The sequence below is a fragment of the Orcinus orca genome, chromosome 1 (genome assembly GCF_937001465.1).
Source record: "Orcinus orca chromosome 1, mOrcOrc1.1, whole genome shotgun sequence".
NCBI lineage: Eukaryota > Metazoa > Chordata > Mammalia > Artiodactyla > Delphinidae > Orcinus > Orcinus orca.
The window spans coordinates 29,067,119-29,085,029 of record NC_064559.1 but is presented as its reverse complement, the minus strand read 5'-3'; positions in this window follow the sequence as shown (position 1 = coordinate 29,085,029).

Below are 17,911 nucleotides of genomic sequence, written 5' to 3'. Positions count from 1 at the left end.
TTTTCCTTTTTTTTTTTTTTAATATGAAAAGGCATTTAAAAGACAGAAAACTGTAAGTAGTACCAGAGACTCGTGTTAACATGTGGGTGCTACTGGTGTGAAAGAAAGAACGAGAACATGGCAGAAAGCAAGACAAGCCAGGTGATTTACAGAGGTGCAGGCAGAAAGGCGGGCAGCGCTGGGAAATGAAACACTTGGAGATCGAGGATTCGGGTTTTGAATGTCCCTATGTTTTACGTTTTGCTTCTATTTTATTTTCTATTATGGTGTCATAAATGCTCCTAAATCCTGCTACAAATTAGACTATTTGCTTTTCACTGAGTCAGAAGTAGCAGTTATCTCTTTTGACTAGGATGAAAAATGATCAAACTAAAGAAATAAAATGGATTAAAATTAATGGATGATACTGATTTCTTGCGAAGTCCCCCCAAAATTAAAGCCAACACTTCTCCACATTATCACTCTCACAAAATGACAGTCAGCCACAGCCTGAATTTAATAGAAATATACGAACATAAATAACAAGAACCCAAGGCAGCAGGAAAAGCCTAATCCTCAAGGACAATCTTAAACTATTTTCAATCATCATGACCTATATTACAATAATCATTAATAAACCTGCTTATTCCAACTAAATTTAATACGTGGATTTCAAGTAAGTGAGATGAATACTCTACTCTGTTATACAGCTTACAAGTTAACACAAACAACTAATTTTTCCCAGTAAAATCTGTATAAAAAGACTCACAAGGGCATGTTTCCTGGGGCAAAATTCCACTTGCATGCTGCATGTCTGTCCCCTCCCTAGTTGTGTTATATTGGTCGGATCGCTTAAAAAATTAGCAACAGAATTGTCATACAGACAAAATAGCTAGTCTATTGCCTTTTCCATCTTGGTTCTGTTGGTATCTTATATACACAGCCAGAGATTCTTGGCAAAATCAAGGGCCCCCAGCTCTAACAGAGGTCAGTAGTATAGACTATGAAATTCTGGATTCAATCACCCGTGAGCCATTAAAAGCTGACTTTATAAAATATAAATAAATAAAACCATGAATCTGTTGGCTGAGTTTTGCCAGCGCTTCAAGTACTGAACCTCCCACTCTAATCAAGGCTGTAAACCGCCCGTGATTAAATTGTTTTTTCTGTGGGAAGCAAACAAAGATACATTGAAGCCGGGCAGGTAACAGCATCATTCTCCAGACTTCATGGAGCCGCACGGTTGTTTTTAAATGCCTTACCACAGGGATTGGCTTGCAGCCACCAGAGCGGAGTGATGGAAACAGCTGATACGCCAGGGAGGGAGGGAGTGAATGCTTTTTGCCTCCCCAGGGTCTGTGTATTTGTATACCTTGCTAACAATCAGCATTTTAAAAGAAAGCTATACATTTAAGATTCCCCCAAGTCAGAACTCTTGGAATATTGTTTGAGTCTAGAGAGGACAATTCTGATATGAAACTCTTGCTTGAAATCTTGAATCACCCCATGTGTCCATCCTAAGCATAAAGGGTTAGAGACCCAAAGATCGATTTATTAAATTTTAAATATTTGGCTTGCTGATTTGATTTTATTTTTTATATTCTACACTTTTGGAGTTCTGTATGCCCTTTCAACTTGGCGGTGTGTACAGTGATTCCTCCAGAGAGGAATCCGGTTTTCAGATATCAAAATCCAAGGAAACAAAAGATAATTAAGGGCTTCCCTGGTGGCGCAGTGGTTGAGAGTCCGCCTGCCGATGCAGGGGACACGGGTTCGTGCCCCGGTCCGGGAAGATCCCACATGCCCCGGAGCGGCTGGGCCCATGAGCCATGGCCACTGAGCCTGCGCGTCCGGAGCCCGTGCTCCGCAACGGGAGAGGCCACAGCAGTGAGAGGCCCGCGTACCGCAAAAAAAAAAAAAAAAAAAAAAAAAAAGCTCAAAGTCAAGAGGGAAACACAGGTTACAAAGCAACATGGTAAGTCCCCTACCTAGGAAACTTCAGGTTGCAAACTTTCAAAGATGCAAACATGCGTTCACGTGTCCAGTCACATAAGTTAGCTCACAGGTCTGGCATAGGTTGTCACGTGCGTGCATCCTCTACAAGTGGCTGTACTTCTGTGTACTTTACTGTACAGAACCGTATAGAGTGCAGTAGTACAGTATCTTTATTTCAAGCCCAGGATGTCCGGAAGCAAGCGTAAAAGCAGCCGTGATGTAGCTGGTACTACTGTACTTTTCAAGGTACTGTACTGTAAGATTAAAAATGTTTATTTTTTTGTGTTTGTTTTTTATGTATTATTTTGTGAAAAGTATTATAAACTTATTACAATACAGTACTACATAGCCGATTGTGTTAGTTGGGTACCTAGGCTAACTTTGTTGAACTTAACGAACAAATTGGACTTACGAATGCACTCTGGGAATGGAACTTGTTGATGTGTAGGAGACTTAACTGTGTGTAGGGTATCAACCCATTTTTGTAAAACTAAATGCTTGGAAGGGTGCACGACCAAATGTGAATAGCTACTGCAGGGTAACAGAATTAGGGGCCAGTGTGATTTTCCCTGTCTTTTTTATTTTCCAAATTGTCTTCATCGAGTCTATATTGCTTTTGTAATTGAGAGAAAATAAAAAGCAGATGTAGTAGCACAGAAATATGGGAGTAAAACCAAACAGGTAATCAAAAAGAATCATTCCCAGACCAGAGGAAATGGAGAGTGTCACTGGGCACTCAGGCTGACTCCAAGGTGGACAGATGTGCCACATTGACTGTCTCTGCCCTGCAGCCAGCCTCACCTCACTCACCCGGAAACACACACGAAATCTCACAGGCACAGTGAGAAACTCACAAGCCTACGCTCACGCGCACACACACACACACACACACACAGACTCACTCCTGCACTTCCTTTTTCTTAAGATGACAGGAAGCCGGAAATACCATTCACGCAGGCGACCACGCCCAGAGCATCTCTGCACTTCTCTGCGCAGCTCTGGATGGTTTCAACTGTGCCCTCTGGTGTCACATGGTAGGCTTTGGGACAGGTTCATGTAGGGGGAAGGTTGATGTAAGTCGGGAAAATTGAAGTAAAGAAAATTAAGTAAAGCTGTTTCCCTCTCCTGTCTCCACCTTTCCACACCCATCTTCCCTGTTTCCCTGAGTAATTTGTCAGTGCCACGATCTGGGCAACTGGAGGTTTCTTTCTAAAAGATCATCCTGGTGAAATCCACGGACTTTTCCCTTACACTCTGGCAATCCCTGCTACCCGTGATTCTAGGGCCATGTCCACTGCAGTACAGCACGTGAGATTGGCTACTTAAATATTTTTATGTTCAATTCAACTCACACAAGTAGTAATAGATGCAAACCATGTGTACATCAACTCAATCTTCTTTATGAACTCTTTTTTGGTATCTCCTTTGCCTCTTCGAATCTTCCACTTTGAATTCCATTCCTTTTGGGCTGGTTTATTTCTCCTCATCCAACGGCTACGATTTTGCTTTAGTCCCACGTTGGTCCTTGGAAAGGCAGAATTCCTTGGTTGAAGGAGCAGGTCCCATTTTCCATTTCATGTGAGCAGGGTGTATCTTATCCTCAACCAGATGGGATCTTGTAGGTTTGTGGCACAGAAGTTTCCTGACACAACGTTGATTTTCTTTCTCAAACCCTTCAGCTGTCATTCTGTGCGGACCTGCATTACTCATTCTGGAAAACGCAGGATACATGAATTCAAGAAGCACTTGTGACCTTAAAGGAAGCCAAGGTGTGTACAGGGAGTGCGTACAGGGAGTCCTGGTAGCTGAGGAAGTGTCTGCATGAACAGGAATGATCTGCACTGACTCATACTGTGTCCAAATTCTTCTAGTCACTTTTAGCTGTACAACCTTTAGAAAATCAAGTATTTGAACACTCGTTTCCTCAACTAAAAATGGGGTTCTAATCATCTAATGCAGTCATTCTGAAGTTTTAAGGGGCTTATGATGGGTCACACAGCTCCCAGCACAGAGACTGGCAACGATGCACAGACATTTACTTGCCTTCCATCGGGGGCTGATTTTCTTTTCATCCGTCGGACGTCAGCCATAATATTAGCACATCTTTAACTTAAGTTCAAAAGAACATGCCCCAGGACCAAACGTTTTTGAGAGAGAAATATTGTCCTGCCTAAGAATTCAAATGAGAATGGCCAGCATTCCAGCAGAACCACAACTTCTTGGGAACAATCTAAGGGCAGATTCAAACAACCAATTGGTTCTAAGGGGAAGAGGAGGTGGGAGACAGAGAAATGAAGAAGAGAAAAGAGAAAGCAGAATTAGTTGAATTCCTTAGAGGAGAGAGAAAAACAATCACTCTGTTACTGTTCACCTCCTGGACCCCTGTAATCCTGTTAATGAAACCATTAACCTGTAGAGACACAGGTCTCTCCAACAAAATAAATCATTTCTACGACTTCATTTAGACTTCAATAGTCTTCCAAAGTGATCAACTTTTCTAATTGACCTAAAAAATCAGAATCTGCCTTTGATCATATTTTTTTTAGTGTAACCTCTCTCTCTTCTCCACCAGTGCCCATTTCTCTCTCCAACTCTTCTTTTCCCTAAATTAAGAAAGGAAAGCCTCTGCCAGAGGAGATACTCTCGGAAATAGCCCTCCAGATAGACTCTTCTGAATAAGAAATCAAGGAGGGATATCAAAGTTAACTAAGAGTATAATCATCTTGTCTTTGCATCTGCTACATTTTCTAACTTGCCGGTTTAGAGGATGCCCCAGTTTCTTTTAGGTCTTGGCTTTTGAATTGGAGCACGCTGAATTTTCCAGATTGAGCGATGAGGGGTATCATGTGTTTATCTCCTTGTTCCTACTGAGATCACAGGAAACACACGGAAGAGGAGAAAGAAATTGAGGTCCATTCTGGCAACAGACCCAGCAAGTGGTTGCGAAGGAACTAGGGCTGTGAAAGCGAAACCTTCAATGCATGTGCCACAGTCAAGAAGTCTGCTTTCCTTTCAGTAAATATTTAACTTTCTTTAATAAATCTAAATTCTAGAAAGCCACAGTAGATTCCAGCAAGGGCTAAGGTAAATCTTTCTGAGTGTTTCTTTGCCAGATCTAATGCTAGTAATCTCAGGCTGAGCAGTCTGGAAGGTCTTTGGAGTCAGATGGGTTTTTCAACACTGGAAGCTTTGGGCCAACAGGGAGAGTCAGTCTCGAGACCAGCCTGTTCTTACGAATCCTTCAGATTGCAGATTACCGGTGGACAGGGTTACCTGCATTCCCAACATTCTGCATGAGATGGGGTTTACTGGTCCATAACAGCAACCCTGGCATTGGCCTCTTGGCAATGGGAGACAGAGCATCATGGACAGGTAATTTTACCTGAAGCTTTCATATCTTATAGTAATGATAATCACCTTGTTATATTCTTAACACCTGCTATATTCTTAGTGCTTGTCACATAGTAATAGATAGTTGCTGAATGAATGAATGATGTAGTGCTTATATGATGACAGACACTTAGCTTAACTACTTTTTGTGCATAATTGCATTTTAATTACAAGCTCACACTCACCCTACAGGGCATTAGGTATGACTGTTGCAATTTTACAGATAAGAAGAAAAGCCTCAGAAAGGTTAAGCAACTTGTCCAACCTAGAAAAAGAGCTGTTTGATTCTAAAACTCCTGTAACAATGCACCATCAACTCATCTCATCCTCAGTCTTAAAATCAAGGATTATTAAGGAACTATTTGTAATGGTCCTAACGGCAACAAACTAATTATCTCAAATTATTCTAAAATACCCTTTCCAGAAAATTTAACGTCCCTATGCTTATTCATGCATTCAGGCAACATACGAGGACACTGCCAGGTTCTGGGAAAATGGAAAAAGAAGGCTTGAGTTCCTGTCCTTGGAGATCTAGAGGGACTCACACAAAAGTGGAAAATCACAATACAGAGAGTTGAGCATCATGTTAGAGAGAGGTACAGGGTATTAGGGCACATGGAAGAAGGAGATCTGTGCCCCCCTTCCTCCAAAAATGTCAAATGCATGAGAAGAAATAAGAAGCATGAGCTTGAAAGCACGTAGGTGGTGGCAGGGATGCACCTGAGACAATCATGTAACAATGTCCGTGTTCACTTGTTAGACTCATGGCCTCAGTCTCATTTGTCATTTCCAATTTTGGTAAATTGTCACTCAGCCCTTTCCCAGTTTAAAAACTCTGTGGGTTTTCATTTTAAGGGTTAAAAAACTCTTGTGTTAAAATGCTTTGTTTTCAGGTATTTTATTGGCTAATCCTTTCATCATTTTTGCTGTTTTTCTCTATATCCATCACATTCGTTTTAAATTGTGGAGTCAAAAATTAAAATCAGTCCCCCCTAAAAAGCATTGGAGCAATGATACATATCACATAAAAGAGAAACTCTCCTATGATTCTACTCCTGTTTATATATCCCAGGGTGTGTGGATAGATTCCTACGTGTGCAAGCAATTCTTGAACGACATATCATATTCTTGGTATCCTATCACGTCCCTTAAATTACAGCAACTGCAATTTTTCTATTTCACCTTTTTCTTTGAATCACCCTCCTCCAATCCAACCAGAGCTTTCGGATTTTCCGTCCTTAGAAGTGTCCACATGTTATAGGTTTTAGGCACTTCTAAGCAAATTAAAAGTAGTTTAGGAGAAGAAACTAGCAAAAGGAAACACACAAATAAGTTGCAGATTCTAATTAAACAACTCACAAATTCCAGTGTAATTTTTTCTTATTTACAGTAAACAACCAGAAACATTGGTCTGTTTATACTACAATGCGTGCTGGACCTGCTTTGTGTGTTTATTGTCATTGCAGTCACAAAACAAGAAGGCTCTTTGGGAGTTCACATTTTTAAAAGATTGTGAAACTCTTTTGAGAGCTAATTGAATTATTATTATTCCATTATCAGCAATATACTTTAGATGCTTTCCATAGCTACAACAGTTGGCTGGAAATACAGAAATGCATTCCAATTCAACCCCTTTCTAATGGTTCATCTCTGATTTGTAACTGTAGCTCACTGAAACTCTTTTATGAAAGAAAGGAAGCAAGGAATGAAGGGAGGGAGGGAGCAAGGAAGGAAAGGAGGAAGCAGGAAAGAGTGAAAGAAAGAAAGAAAGGAAGAAAGAAAGAAAACTGTGATAATAGCTAAATTTTCTACACTGCAAATATTTTTCTAAGTGCTTTTCGTATATCAAATCATTTCATCTTCACAACTCAATTACTTTATAGCTGAGGAATTGCAGGTACAGAGAAGTTAACCTACTTCCCCAAGGATACACAGCAAATGAATGTCAGAACTGGGTTCAAGAGCAACACAGTCCAATACAAATATAATATGAGCCACATATGTAATTTTATACTTTCTAGTAGTCACATCAAAAACAGTAAAGAGATGGATTAAATTAATTCTCATACAGTTTATTTCACCCAGGACGTCCAAAATATTATTTCAGCATGCAATTAATTTTACAAAGAGGTGTTTTTACATTCTCTTATGCATACTACATTCTCAAAGTCCAGTAGGTATTTGCGTTTATAGCGCATCTCCCTGTGGACTAGCCAGCCACATATGTGATCTCAATGGGTGGGTACGGCAGATGGCTACCATTTTGCACAAAGCAGCTCTAGAGTAGAGTCTGGGCTTTTTTTGCTTTTTTTTTTTTTTTTTTCTTTTGATGTTTGACATTGATCAATGTCAAATGATGAACCTTTGAAAATGATGAACCTTTCCACTGGGTTAGTGGATTTAACTTACATGTACATAACATCAGTTCTAGACAATAATCCAAGTACTTTATGTCTGTCTTGACTTCAGAGGGTGCCTGATGCGCATAGCTGAGTGTTAAGGACCACCTACCTTTTACAAGAATAGGAACCTATTTCATGCAGATGAGCCCAGGCTTCCCCTCACTGCTCCCATCCACCCCACAAGCTTCAGTTCCCCTGCGCATCAGCACCCCCCTCCCCCTCCTTCCCCCACAGCTACCCATTTCCTTCTGATGGGTGTGCAGCTCCTTCTGCCTGGGGCTCTTCTTCCAACCGACCCTTCTTTCTTTGTGTGAGTTCCCAATGCAGAAGAACTTCTCGAGCTCCCTAATCTTGAACTCTCCTTCCTGATGCTCTCTTCCATCCTCTATGGTCAGGTGTTTCGCTGGCCAAGGGGACATGGTGTCCTGGGAGCCAACGTTGCAGAACTGGGAGTGTTCCAGGACCCAGACTGTGTGCATGGGGACAGCACCTATTCCAGGGGAAAGGCTGCACCAGGCAGTCCTTTCTCTAGGTCTGCTCCTAGGCATTATTATTATTATTATTATTATTACTGACCACCAAGCAATATGGAACCTTTATTTTAATGTGATTACTTAAACTCCTACGGACTCACATCAAATACCAGTTTGGTTTTGTCAGTAATAATTCTTCTAGTAATAATTCCATTTATAATAGGGTTACTCCTGGGTACTTTCTCTCTGACACCTTACTCCCTTTTCCTGAGGTTTCCTGAACATTCTTCAGGGTCACCAAAGTGTAGCTCAGTGGTTGCTCCTTGTTTCCCTCTCCCATATACCCATAAAGCAGGAACTAGGTTAAAGGAGCATTTAGGCAGTCCTAGAAGATAAAGCTCCTTAAAAGGGCAGCCTGGGGCGAGAGTGAAAGGCAAGAGGGAGGTCGCACCCTTCTTTGCCTCCCTGTGGAGTTTCTGGTGAGGAGGTCATGTGAAGATGATGCTGTGTAGTCTCAGTTCTCTATAAAACAAGCTGGGAAACACCCTCTTCTCCCCAGTCGTGTGATGTCCTAAGTCACCCAGGGGCAATTTTTACCTTGACCAAGACCATGGGGTCCCCAAGGGCTGCCTCATCAATTTCTTTGCCATGGTTCCAGCCCAGGGGTGGCTCAACCCCATTTTACCTCAAGGTTCTGCATCTTCAGATTCCACCTCAAGTTTCCTTGCTGCTTTCTTTTCCTTTTTTTTTTTTTTTTGGCTGAGTTGGGTCTTTGGTGCTGCACGTGGGCTTTCTCTAGTTGCAGTGAGTAGGGGGCTACTCTTCCTTGCAGTGGCTTATCTTGTTGCGGAGCATGGGCTCTAGGCGCGTGGGCTTCAGTAGTTGTTGCACACAGGCTCAGTAGTTGTGGCTCGCGGGCTCTAGAGTGCAGGCTCAGTAGCTGTGCTGCACAGGCTTAGATGCTCCACGTCATGTGGGATCGTCCCGGACCAGGGCTCGGACCCATGCCCTCCGCATTGGCAGGTGGATTCTTAACCACTGCGCCACCAGGGAAGCCTGTTCCTTGCTGCTTTCTTCACTTTGCTGACGGTGGCAAAAGGCACAGGGAGAAGATAACTCCAGTGGTTGTCAATGATGGACGTCCACAAAATTTTGGACCCCATGCCCACCTCCAACCACCTCATGCCACATAGAAACAATCCAGTTTATCTGCAGAATACCCAGTCTCTTCCACGCAAACCCAGGCATACTTTATTCCTAAATCTCTTAAGAGTAAGGCAGCGGGCTTCCCTGGTGGCGCAGTGGTTGAGAGTCTGCCTGCCGATGCAGGGGACACGGGTTCGTGCCCCGGTCCGGGAAGATCCCACATGCCGCGGAGCGGCTGGGCCCGTGAGCCATGGCCGCTGAGCCTGCGCGTCCGGAGCCTGTGCTCCGCAACGGGAGAGGCCACAACAGTGAGAGGCCCGCGTACCGCAAAAAAAAAAAAAATTAAAAAAAAAATGATGACCTGAACAGGACTGCACAGTTCAGAAGTCTGCTAGACAGTCACTGTGATGACCCATGCCGTGTAAAAGTCAGGGAGGTTACACATTATTTCTGCTTTGTCCAATGGCTGCCAATAATAGCAACACTTACAGAGTGCTTTCTCCATGACAGGCATTTCTCACACTTGATCCAATTTAATCTTCAAGATATACTCATGGCACAGGTACTGATTTATCTAAGGTTTCATGGATCAGGCTAAATAACTTGCCCAAGATCACCACCCTTATCAGTGACAGGGGTGTGGCCCTAGTGTCTTGAGCTTTGGGTGCCATTTCTGAGCCACTTTACACCCTAAGAAGCCAGGGTCCAGCTGCCAGGGGTTCAGCCTTTGGGGCAAGGGATTCTGCAGCAAAAAGCGTGTAGCGTATCTTTGAAGAAGAACTCCACTGAAATCTGCCCTTTTAGGGGGGATACATTTCAAACGTTGAGGACTAGAAAATATCTTTAATAAAAATGTCTTGCTTTTCTTTCAGCCCTTCCCTGGATTCCCATTTAAATCCTTTTATCTTATCTCTGAATTGTCTATCTGATAGTGAGAATTCTTGCTTGAAAACAGAGTTTAGCAATGTATCTTAGCTAATCCAAAGCTAAGTTTGGATAGTTTTTCATAATAAGAAATCGATAGAGGTTCTCACAGCAAAATTAGGCCAAAAGATAGGAGTTTTTACTGTTATAAGTCACAAAATGAAGCACTGTTTCTAGATCATTATTCCATAGACAATTCCTTTTAGCCACAGAAGTTTGTCTTGAGAACAAAGATTCTACTTGAAATAATAAATTTGATTAAAAAATAAATAAAGTAGGTCCTGACAGAGTAGGGAAGTGAGTTCTCTTGGTGGGCAGATAGAAAAATCATAAGAATGTGAGCCGTGAGGGTGATGAGATAAAGGGACTAAATATAAGATTTTGAACACTTTTTATTTAATTATTCAATTTTTTAAAATGTAGCAGTAACTTGTGCTAGATACTATTCTAAGTGCTTTATAAATATTGATTAGTTTAATCTTCACAACAGCCCTGTAAGGTAGGTACTGGCTTTATCTCTCATTTTCCAGTTGAAGAAACTGAGGCACAGCGAGAGGAAGAGCTGAGCTGGGACCCAGACTAAGCTCTCTGCTCCCAAGTCCCTGTTCTTAACCAGCTTTACGCTATTTTATTAGTGGTGATGCATACTCCTAACTAGACAGTGAGGGCGTGGAAACTAAGATATAGTCACTTAATGCCTTGACCAACAATTTTGGAATATATTATAGTACAGGTTAAATCTAGCTGAATGTCCTCTCAAAGAAGAGATTGTACAGAAAATTTTTAGAACATTACTTTTCCTCCTGGTAATAGAAACCTTGATCTACCTAGTTTATTAAAAGGAATCTCTTCTGTCTTTCCTTTTCTCTCTCTTCCTTCTCTCTTTCACTCACTCTTTTCTGCCTCATTATGCTTTAGGTCTGTGGTTGATTAATATGTACAGTACAGGGAGCAAAGAGGTAACGTGGTGGTGAATGTACTTTATGAACAGACCCCTTACATAGAAACATTCACACTTACTATGGGATAGACCAGTTGCAGTCAACATACTCTCCCTGGAAGCCCCATATACCTTTGCTCCTGTAGCCATATTTGAGGACATACTGTTTAGCAGGTACAGTAATTCTCCTACATACAAACAAGTTCTGTTCCGAGAGTGCATTCATAAGTCCAATTTGTTCATAAGTCCAGCAAAGTTAGCCTAGGTACCCAACTAACACAATCAGCTATATAGTACTGTGCTGTAATAGGTTTATAATACTTTTCAAAAAAATAATACATAAAAGACAAACACAAAAAGTAAACATTTTTAATCTTACAGTACAGTACCTTGAAAAGTACAGTAGTATCAGCTACTTCACTGCTGCTTTTACACTTGCTTCTGGACATCCTGGGCTTGAAATAAAGACACTGTACTACTGCACTCTATACAGTACTGTACAGTAAAGAACACAAAAGCACAACCACTTGTAGAGGATGCACACACGTGACAACATACGCCAGACCCGTGAACTAACAATTGGACATGCAAACGCACATTCGCATCTTTGAAAGTCCACAACTTGAAGGTGCGTATATAGGGGACTTACTGCACTGTTATAGAAGCTAAGTGTAAAGGAATGAATTAAACAGGTAAGATCTGTGCCTTCGTGGAATGTATTATTCTAGAGGGAGGAGATGGATAATAAGAGAAATAGAAAAACAAAAGGTGAGATGGTGCTAATAGCTATGGCGTAAAATAAACAGAGAAGCAAAGTAGTGAGTGTATGGGAAAGGGAGGAAGCAGGGCCTGCAAATTCAGATGGGAGGTCAGAGAAGCCCTCTGTGAGCCAGGACAGGAAGTGGGAGGACCCAAGCTAGCAGATACCAGGGGAAGCACTGCAGACAGAGGAAAGAGCAAGGGCACGGGTTGTGAGGCAGCAGCGTGCCCGGAGTGGGAGCCTTCAGATACCTTGGTTAAGGATCTGAGTTTTTATTTTTCAAAATATGTCCTTTTATAAAACAATTATTTATTTTTTGGCTGCTTTGGGTCTTCGTTGCTGCACGCGGGCTTTCTCTGGTTGTGGCGATCAGGGGCTACTCTTCGTTGCGCTGCGCGGGCTTCTCATTGTGGTGGCTTCTCTTGTTGCCAAGCACGTGCTCTAGGTGCGCAGGCTTCAGTAGTTGCAGCACGTGTGGGCTCAGTAGTTGTGGCTCTCAGACTCTGGAGTACAGGTTTAGTTGCTCCACGGCATGTGGGATCTTCCCGGATCAAGGATCGAACCCGTGTCCCCCGTGTTGGCAGGCGGATTCTTAACCACTGCACCACCAGGGAAGTCCCAAGGATCTGATTTTTCCCCTAAGGGCAATCGCTATAAGGCCTTGAGCAGAGGAGTGACATTGTTCTGGCTGTTTTAATAGGATCACTCTCACTGCTGTACTGAAAACAGATTTAAGTGGAGCAAGGACAGAAATAGAAGAACGATTCCTAGACTAAGGCCTATCATCTACCTGAGATGATGGCGGCTTTGCCCAAGATGATGATGAGAAGCAGGTGAGCAGTCAGATTCTGAATTTATTTTGAAAGGCGAGTCAACAGATTTGCTGAAGAACTAGATATGGGTAAGGAAAGAAAGAATGACTCTGCTTTGATCAAATATGTGAAGGGAAAGACCATTTTCTTAAATGGGGGAAAATGTAGGAGGAGCAAGTTCGTTGGGTTTCAGGAACTCTGATTAGAACTTGTTAAATCCAAGATGACTTTTAAACACCCAAGTGAATATGAGGATGGTATTCAGGGCAGAGGTGCAAAGTGGAGATTTCATTTATGAGTCATCAGCATGTAGATGGCATTTAAACCCGTGAGACAGGATGAGATCACACAGGGAGGGAATATAAATAAAAAGGGAAGTGGTCCAAAGATCAAATCCTGGGCAGCTCCAAAATTTACAAGAAAATGGGAAGGAATCAGAGAAATAGAAAGGGAGCAGCCAGAGAGGTGGAAGGAAGATCAAGATTGTTGGTGTCCTTCAAGGTATGTAGAAGGAGGCTTTCAAGTGATTCAACCAGGAGTCATGGCCAGAGATGCCCATGCCTACCCTTCAAAGCAACATGGTGTACTGAAGACTGTATCCTCCATCCTTCTGAATAAACAGATACTTCAGTAACAACAGTTGGCAGAACAGGGGGTAGAGGCGGTGGTAGACAGTTACACAACTGTCTCAGGATAACTTCCTTAGACTAGAACCGTAAAGATTTTTCACAGAATCCATCCCAAGAAGCAACATCAGCTTCACAGGAGATGGGGAAGCCATTAAATACTGCAAAAGACATAGAAAGACCTGAGTGACAGCATTGTAAGTTTCTCACAGGAAATAGGGTTATTTGTTGTACTGCATATGAAGGAAAGTGTCAATGTAATAAAAATATATATATATGTGGAGTGAAAATATATATGTGAGGGCAAGTGAAGCTTGAGAAATGCCCTCTGACAGGTCAGCACAAGGTGCTGCAAGGTGGAGAAGGGATCGGTGACGTCTGAGAGGATCCAGAAAGTTTCGTTCTTTCAAGTTGACATTGGAAATCGGCCTTGAAGCCTTTGTTTTCCAGGCAATACAAGAAGGCTCTTCCAGGCGAAGGAAGAGTCTGCATAAAGGCGTGGAGGAAGGTTTCTGGGGGTGGGAGAGAGGATGAGTAGTAGGGTGAACGAGCTAGCGGAAGGAGACGGTCAGAGGAGGGGAGACAGGAGTCAGGAGGGCTGCCTCCCTATCGAGTGACAGATAAAGGGAAGAGGATCATATTGGATTGGTATTTGTTTTATGTATGCCTGCTCAGCTATAATGAATACGTGATGTGAATAATGATTCTGGGCTCTGTAGAAGCCCCCAGACCAAGTCTTGGCGCTTTGCCTAAAAACTTGCAGCTTACAGTTTTGAAATACCTAGAAGCTCCAGGCCTTCAGGAAACCAGGAATTAAGCTACTTTTCACTATTCTTCAGACTCAGGGACTAAACCAACGTGGGCAAAAGGAGGAAGGATCATATGATTAGCTGAAATATGCAGGGGATGGATGGATGGTGAGAGGAAGTCTGAGCAGAAATGAAACTTCAAACGAGAGAAACCAAAAAATATAGACTGAACGCTCGCTAAATGTATAAGTTAGCTATTCAAAACTTTCAATGCTACATTTTTTTCAAGCTAAGTACAAGCAAAACTAAGAGGTATTTCACTGGAATCCAACATTCAACAGTGAAACATTTTCAAAGGGCACAGGTTTTGTTTCTAAGAGTTTGTCATTTATTGTAACTTCTTTTTTTACATTCTGCACTAATAAAAAAGAAATATGAAAGTATTTAGAAAAGAGAATCAAAGAACAAAGACCTAAATCTACACTATACTAATTCTTACACTTCCTTTTTACAAAGTTACTATGAGCACTATGCCTTATTTCTCTACCTCATCTGAGAAACCAAATCACTTCTACTTTTTGGAATTTGTATAAAAATATATAACTTAAATATTCAATTTATTATTGAAAATAATAAATAAGCATAAAATAACATCATATATAATAAATAATATACATAATAATAAGTAATAGTATCAGTAAATTGTGTGTCTTATATGGTTACACATAGAAATCAACATGAACACAGAAACCAAAAATGATTCGTATCACTCAAATTAAAGAAAACTGTATTATTTGGTTTAATTTTTAGGTATAAAAGGAAATATAAAATAGAACAGAATAAACAGTAAGACCAGAACAAGTGGTCCTAAATAAATAGGATAGGAAGAACTCTAGTTGCCTAAAATGAGTATTTCTGAGGAGGAATTTTCACTAATCAAGGAGATCTAAATTAAGCCAAATCTCACTTTGTTTTGATATTTTTGTTTTCAAATGTTTGAGCACCTAGCATTTTGTTTGATCCATATTTTGATCATGTTTTTATACAGAGGGAAATGCCAATTGATAGGCTTGTTTTCTGTTCATCTTTTTCATGAAGAAAAAAGAAATATGGAAGGAAATTGTTCCTGGGAAGAGAGAGGATTGGGGGGTGGGGTGGGAGGGAGATAGTTGACCTTGAGATGAGTTCAGTCCTTCCACTTAGGAGCCCCTGACCTTGGGGCTGCTTCTCAGGTTTTCTGAGCCACAGTTTCCCGACACTAGTCTTGCTTATTTTATAGGTGCCCCAGTCTCTTTACTGATTAAATCGATGTGATATGTGACAACAATACCCATTTCCAGGACAACCGGGAGAATCAAACAGGTGAATGTAAGGAAATATGCATTGGAATTGTGAAGTCTCAGACGCAGTTGTGTTGGTATTTTGCGGGTGAACAGAAAAAGAAATGCTTGTCCATTAATGCCTCAACAACACAAAATATTTAAAGAACAACTCAAATCTGGGTTATTAGCAGATAAAATTTTTAAAGTATGATTATCCTCAAAATGTTAAATTTTATAAATGAAAAGTCACATCTGGAATTCGCTTTGATTTTAAAAGGGACTAACACAGTTACAGTAACCCATTAGTATGATAAAAACGAATCCCCTCCCTTTATGATAAAGTTCAAATTCCCCTCCCAGGCTTCCAGCACTACCCACCCCCACTCTGCCCACTTCCCCTGCACTTTACCTTCCCAGTTGTTCTGCAGTTTAGATTGTAAGCTCCTGTCCAGCGTGGTTTTATTTCTACAGAAGATCCTGTTAATATACCATCAAATCTACACAAGTGTAGGCCTGTAGTTACTTTTTTTTTTACCCAGAGCCCAGGCTGAGACGAGATCTTTCTCTGCTTATGGGTAGATTTTTCTATCCCTCCTTCTAAGTGGGACTGTGATCCTTTGAGAGTCAGGGGAAGACAAGATGGAATCATTCTAACTTCCTACTTTGAGTTACACTCAAAGCCCTTTTCTCCTGTGTAAGTGGACACCTCTTCCAATATTCCACTTTACATCTTTTTGTCAAGAAGGATCGTGCAATGTTCTGTTTGGTATTTCTGGTCCCGAGAAAGACTCCTCTATTAATTAAATGAAGAGAAGGAAAACTTCTGTCATAAAATTTAAAATTATGAGTGAGATCTTAAAGGAAATATAATTACAATTTTCTGCCAAGGATATGTTCACTGTAAGTTACAGGTATTTCGAAAGTACCTGACAGTATTATTGTGTTAGTAGCATCTAACAATGGGTGATTCCTCTGTTCTGACTGAACATCTAGGTTATTCAAAACTTGTCATTACTACAAAATAGAGCTGCCATATGACCCAGCAATCCCACTCCTGGGCACATACTCAGACAAAACTATAATTCAAAAGATACATCCATCCCTATGTTTATAGCAGCACTATTTATAATAGCCAAGACATGGAAGCTACATAAATGTCTATAGACAGAGGAATGGATAAAGAAGATGTGGTACGTGTATGCAATGGAATATTACTCAGCCATAATAAAGAATGAAGTAATGCCATTTGCAGCAATGTAGATGGACTTGGAGATGATCATACTAAGTGAAGTAAGTCAGAAAGAAAAAGACAAATACCATATGATTTCACCTATACATGGAATCTAAAATATGACACAAATGAACTTCTCTATGAAGCAGAATCACAGACATAGAGGACAGACTTGTGGTTGCCAAAGAATGGGGGATGGGTTTGGAGTTGGGATTAGCAGATGCAAACTATTATATAAGGGATGGATAAAAGGCAAAGTCCTACTGTATAGCACAGGGAACTATATTCAATATCCTGTGATAAACCATAATGGAAAAGAATATGAAAAAGTATATATATATATGTATAACCGAATCACTTTGCTGTACAGCAGAAACTAACACAATATTGTAAATCAACTATACTTCAATAAAAATTTTAAAAAGAAGTTATCATTATTGCTATCAGAGTTTACATACAGAATTCTGATAAGTGTTTGAGAACTTTGTAGACCAAAATTCAATCAGGGCATTGCTGAGTTCTGAGTGCTTGAATTTGTACAATTAGTCCCAGTGTAAATCACTGTTGGGCATCACTTTGTGTTAGTGGCAGGAAGTGGTGTTGAACACCTTTTGTATTTCACATAATACATATTTTCTGTACTAAGGGTCTGAAAGTAAAATGTTCTCCAAGTTGATTTAAAACACACACACATTAATATTATATTATTTAGGCAAACTGATTTGAATGAAAAAAAAAATGAAACACCCAGGAAAGGAGTCTTAGAATCAGGCCAGGAAGGTGTTTATTGTGGACCAGAGATGCCTTTGCTGGTGAGAATCTAGCTAAGTACCTTGTTCAAATGGTGACAAAGTCATACCTGTCCCTACAAGCTTTTAGTATTTTTTTATGCTAGTATAAAAAAATCATCTTCCTTACCTAATTCCTCTCCTGTAATCTCCCTCCAGAATCACCCTTTCTCTGTAATTCAAGATCTGATTCTCCTGAACTGGCCTCATTTGGTGCAATGCATTCAGGAGATAGTCAATAAACACTATTGGTGTAAAATTAAAGCAAGTTTCTTACAATGACCTCCACCTAACCATTCACTGAAATCACTGATGATCTCCATTCTCTCCGTTAGTAAAAAAGTACTAACTGATGCCTAAGACAGGCCAAACAT